The sequence below is a fragment of the Dama dama genome, chromosome 8 (assembly GCF_033118175.1).
Source record: "Dama dama isolate Ldn47 chromosome 8, ASM3311817v1, whole genome shotgun sequence".
Taxonomy (NCBI): Eukaryota; Metazoa; Chordata; class Mammalia; order Artiodactyla; family Cervidae; genus Dama; species Dama dama.
Genome location: NC_083688.1, coordinates 24,096,773 through 24,102,772, shown reverse-complemented (window position 1 = coordinate 24,102,772; position 6,000 = coordinate 24,096,773). Strand labels below are relative to the sequence as shown.

Here is a 6,000-nt window from a genome sequence, read left to right as displayed (position 1 = left end):
TACACAGAAAAACTATACAGAAAAGATCTTCATGACCCAGATAATCATGATGGTGTGATCACTCACCTAGAGCCAGACATCCTGCAATGCGAAGTCAAGTGAACCTTGGGAAGCATCACTATGAACAAAGCTAGTGGAGATGATGGAATGCCATTGAGCTATTTCAAATCCTAGAAGATGATGCTGTGAAAGTGCTGCACTCAATATGCCAGCAAATTTGGAAAACTCAGCAGTGGCCACAGGACTGGAAATGGTCAGTTTTCATTCCAATCCCTAAGAAAGGCAATACCAAAGAATGCTCAAACTATCGCATAATTGCACTCATCTCACACTCTAGCAAAGTAATGCTCAAAATTCTCCAAGGCAGGCTTCAACAGTACATGAATCAAGGACTTCCAGATGTTCAAGCTGAATTTAAAAAAGGCAGAGGGGTGGGAGGGGGGATCGGGATGGGGAATACGTGTAACTCTGTGGCTGATTCATATCAATGTATGACAAAACCCACTGAAATGTTGTGAAGTAATTAGCCTCCAACTAATAACAAATAAAAAAAAAAAAATAAAGTCACCTAGAACATATTAAAAAAAATAAAAATAAAAAAAATAAAAAAGGCAGAGGAACCAGACATCAAATGGCCAACATCCGTTGGATCATTGAAAAAGCAAGAGAGTTCCAGAAAAACATCTACTTCTGCTTTATTGACTATGCCAAAGCCTTTGACTGTATGGATCACAATAAACTGTAGAAAATGTTTAAAAAGATGGGAATACCAGACCACCTGACTTGGCTCCTGAGAAATCTGTAAGTAGGTCAAGAAGCAACGGTTAGAACTGGACATTGAACGACAGACTGGTTCCAAATAGGGAAAGGACTACATTAAGTCTGTATATTGTCACCCTGCTTATTTAACTTGTATGCAGAGTACATCATGAGAAACCCTGGGCTGGAAGAAGCACAAGCTGGACTCAAGATTGCCGGGAAAAATATCAATAACCTCAGATATGCAGATGACACCACCCTTATGGCAGAAAGCAAAGAAGAACTAAAGAGCCTCTTGATGAAAGTGAAAAAGGAGAGTGAAAAAGTTGGCTTAAAACTCAACATTCAGAAAACTAAGATCATGGCTTCTGGTCCTATCACTTCATGGCAAATAGATGAGGAAACAGTGGAAACAATGACAGACTTTATTTTGGGGGGCCCAAATCACTGCAGATGGTTATCGTAGCCACGAAATTACAAGATGCTTGCTCCTTCAAAGAAAAGTTATGACCAACCTAGACAGTATATTTAAAAGCAGAGACATTACTTTGCCAACAAAGGTCCGTCTAGTCAAAGCTACAGCTTTTCCCATAGTAATGTATGGATGTGAGAGTTGGACTATAAAGAAAGCTGAGTGTCGAAGAATTGATGCTTTTGAACTGTGGTGTTGGAGAAGACTCTTGAGAGTCCCTTGGACTGCAAGGAGATCCAACCAGTCCATCCTAAAGGAGATCAGTCCTGGGTGTTCATTGGAAGGACTGATGTTGAAGCTGAAACTCCAATACTTTGGCCACCTGATGCGAAGAGCTGAGTCATTGGAAAGAACCCTGATGCTGGGAAAGATTGAGGGCAGGAGGAGAAGGAGATGATAGAGGATGAGATGGTTGTATGGCATCACCAACTCAAAAGACATGGGTTTGGGTGGACTCCGGGAGCTGGTGATGGACAGGGAGGCCTGGCGTGCTGCAGTCTATGGGGTCGCAAAGAGTTGGACATGACTGCGACTGAACTGAACTGAATCTCTGGTATGTATAATATTTATAATAAAAAAAGGTAAAGAGGTAATAACACCCGTCAGCGTAACATACATTTATACAAAACTGCTTTGAATAAAGGTACTATTTAAAAGTGTCATTTTCCATGCAATAAATCAACGGAAACAAAGGGCTAGTAAACTGAAGTGAAATTCCGACTTGCTTTGTCATGTCCAGAAAAACAAGTTCCACCTGGTTTGTGCAGCAATCTTGTCAGAGCTGTTTGGCTCAGGCTTGTTTTTATAATACTAACGGGAGCCATCGTGCCCTCTGCCTGCCTGCCTTGTGGGGCTGCCAGAACCACCCTTGCCTCCATTTGTACTGAAAGAAAAACAGAGAGGGTGGGAGTTACTGGGCTCTTTCCCTCTGTAACAGCGCCGTGTAGTATAAAGGGGATCTAAGGGCATGGAGAAGTCTGTGCTATCTTTCTCCTTGATTTAGTAAGGCAAGTTTTTTTTTCCTTTCTTGTCAGGGGGGCTGCACCATGCAGCATGTGGGATCTTAGTTTCCCCACCAGAGATTGAACCTACCCCCCTTGCAGTGGAAGCAAGAATCTTAACCACTGGACTGCCAGAGAAATCCAGTAATGCAGTTTTTAAAATGGAATACTGGTATATTCTTTCAATTCCAGGAACTAACTTGATCCACTGTTTTAGAAGCAAACGTTCTTCTCGACTGAACAAAGAACAGGTCTGTCTGACTCAAAAGTGCACTGCCTTCCATAAACAGATTTCACCCTGTTCTTTTGATGGGACATGTGATCCTCTTTCCTTTTCTAATCTAAACTGTCCTGTGGTGGGGCTGAGGGCAGTTCCCCAGCCTTGATGCGGTATGAGCGATGGTTGACTCTCCATGCTAGGTAATGTGATCCTAAAACAGATTAAAGAAAGCCTAAGCCTTTTGGTTCTGGCCCCAGCTTACATAAAGCACAAACCTGGTTAATACATTCTATTAATTCCTAAGCAAGAATTAGGCCCCTTGAAAAATTCATCAAAAGTATCACTGTTGAAAGATTTAAATCAGTTTTAAATACACCAGAATGGGGGAAAGAAAAGTGCAGAACCAACAAGGAATGATCTATGTGGTTATTACTATTTAATAATTGCATGTGTGCATGTGTGTTAAGTCTCTTTAGTCATGTCCAACTCTATGTGACCCTATGGACTGTAACCTGCCAGGCTCCTCTATCCATGGGATTCTTCAGGGAATACTGGAGTGGGTTGTCATTTCCTCCTCCAGGGGATCTTCCTGACCCAGGGATTGAACCGGCATCTTTTATGTCTCCTGCATTGGCAGGCAGGTCTTTTACCACTAGAGCCTGCTGGGAAGCCCCATTTCATAATTAAGTAATATGAAATTATTTATTATAATTATTATAAATTATTTTATATAAGAATATATTTATATAGTATGAATTACTTTCTATATTACACATTACAATTATTATAAATTATTTTATTAGTAAGAGAAATAAAGTTACTGAAGTGAGCATTGTTTTAACATTAATTCCATTAATACAACTGATGTACTGTATTAGGTGGATTTAAACCTGAACTAAATTGTGTTCATTCAGATTCTCTATGTAAAAATCTGCAGTATCACAATAAGTCTTCAAAAGGTCACTTGAGAGGAACCCAGAAATGTTAGCCGACTTGATGTGGGAGTATAGAAATAGCAAAAAGTTGGGGTAATTAACAGCCTACCTGGAATATTTTTGTAGCCCAGACAAATTACTTAGAGCAGTCCAGACAAGATCTTCTGCTAGTGTAACAGAAAACAAACCTGACTCCATACTGGATCCGTTCCTTCAGCTCTAACCTTTGTGATCATTGCCTGTACTTAGTCCTGGGGCTCTGCACCTTTGTAAAAAGATGTTGTCTTTAGCCTGAAATAAACACAATAGCCCATTCTCAAGGCTCTGACCTTTAAAGGTATAACACTTTTCCATACAGAGATAGAAGGTTGCAGAACGGAGAATAACATTTTTTCTTGCTGGAGACTTACAGCAATATTGTGACCTGAGCTACCTGGACAGCCTCAAGAACAAAGGACTCATGCGCCAATTAGTTTGCAACAACCAGCCACACTCCCTCCACTTTAGGCATAAAAGAAGCCTGAATTCCAACTTGGGTTAAGATGGTCCTTTGAAGGTTGCACCAGCACGTGCAGTTGGGCATGGACTGGTGTGTCCTTGGGCTTAGGAATGGGACATTTGGCTTACCAGCGGGAACCTCTCAGTCACAAATGGGGAAAGATGATTTAAAAATGGGTGGTGCTGAGAAGAGAAGGAAGATTTTTATTCAGAAGGGTGTCCAGTGCCAAACTGAAAGGAAGACAAGCACAGGACTGGGCCAAATCTCCGTCATCTGTTTAACGGAAAGACAAACAGGTCAGGCTGTTGGATTCTCTTACACAGATGCCAAAAAGAACAAAGACCTCACCTGGGGGGAGGAGATGCCGATGAAATACTTGGATGATCCCAGGAACTACATACCTGGAACAAAAATGATCTTTGCTGGCATTAAGAAGAAGGGGGAAAGGGCAGACCTGATAGCTTATCTCAAAAGAGCTGCTGCTGCTAAGTCACTTCAGTCATGTCTGACTCTGTGCGACCCCATAGACGGCAGCCCACCAGGCTCCCCGGTCCCTGGGATTCTCCAGGCAAGAATACTGGAGTGGGTTGCCATTTCCTTCTCCGCTCAAAAGAGCTACTAATGAGTAATAGTTAGCCACTACCTTATTTATTACAAACCAGAAATATCTCATGACTTTATCTGAGCCACCAGGGAAGCCCCTTTTTATGTGTACCATATTTAAATGGATCTCATATACTAGAATTCAGATCATGAAGGGCTGATGGAGTATTTCTATTGGGCAATCCTGATTTAAATAAGATTTGCTTGTGGCTAAATGAACAAGGTCAGCTTTTAAAATGTTGATAGTAATTCCAGTTCAACAAGTACTATCACTGTTTTCCCCATCTAAAGAGATAACTGAACTTGAATAAGGACTGTTAAATTTTTTAGGGAGATGGTGAACACTTTCTCGAAACCTGTAGGAGATTGGTTTTATTTAGATTTCTGTAACTGGTTATATTAATGTATTTAAATACTAAGAAGATTCCTTTGCTGTCTCATAGAACAGAGCAAGATTCACCTGTGTTTAATTAGTCTGTTAAGGCAAAGGCTAAAGATACACTAACAAGGCCTACTTTATCTTTATGACCTTAACTGTACTAATGTAATTAAAATTCTCTATCTAAAATATTGCCTTTTACTTAATGAAAGGAATTTTAGTGTGGTTTGTGTATAGCATCAAATAAAGAATATTTAGCACTTCCTACATTTTATAGGGGATCTTTAAGATAAGATGCTTTCAAGAATCATCGTGACAAGATCTGTTAGTACACTTTGCTTGTGTGATCTTTACAAAGTCAGACTAAGTTATAATTCAGGATTTTCTCTTTTTTTCATTTATTTTTATTAGTTGGAGGCTAATTACTTTATAATATTAAAGTGGGTTTTGTCATACATTGACATGAATCAGCCATGGATTTACATGTATTCCCCATCCCGATCCTCCCTCCCAGCTCCCTCTCTACCCAATCCATCTGGGTCTTCCCAATGCACCAGGCCCGAACACTTGTCTGATGCATCCAACCTGGGCTGGTGATCTGTTTCATTATAGATAATATACATGTTTCGATGCTGTTCTCTCGAAACATCCCACCCTTGCCTTCTCCCACAGAGTCCAAAAGGATTTTCTCTTAAACAGGCATTCAGAAACACAACTGTAGAACTACTATGTGACTGGTAATAGTGCTTTTGTCAGCTCATTAGAAGCGTGAAAGTAGAGGAGCTAGGTTTGTAAAATAGATGATCGTAAGGCTTAAGAATTAAAAACAAAATCACAGATTAAAAAAAAAAAAGTTGGTTCTTTGGGATGCTAACTAATTTCCTACCACCGACTCAGTCTGCTGGTTTTCCACATAAAGTTGCTAATTCTTTGCCCCAACAACCCCTCTCTCAATTTATTGTCCTATTATGAAACAAGTTTGGAGTTGATAACACTAAAACTCTTCAAATATTTGAGATTTGGGCTAATCCATTTATAATTGTGTATCCTGGATTTGTTATGAGGATATTACTGTCTATAATTCTCTTTTGAGAAAAAAAATCCATTACTATACTGCTATTAGAATCACTAT

At 40.0% G+C, this 6,000-nt stretch overlaps 1 pseudogene; it reads left to right on the top strand.

The window, feature by feature from the left end:
- Positions 1-4,058: 4,058 nt before the first annotated feature.
- The window catches only part of LOC133060501 (cytochrome c-like), a 41,669-nt pseudogene continuing 39,727 nt past the window's right edge, over positions 4,059-6,000 (top strand).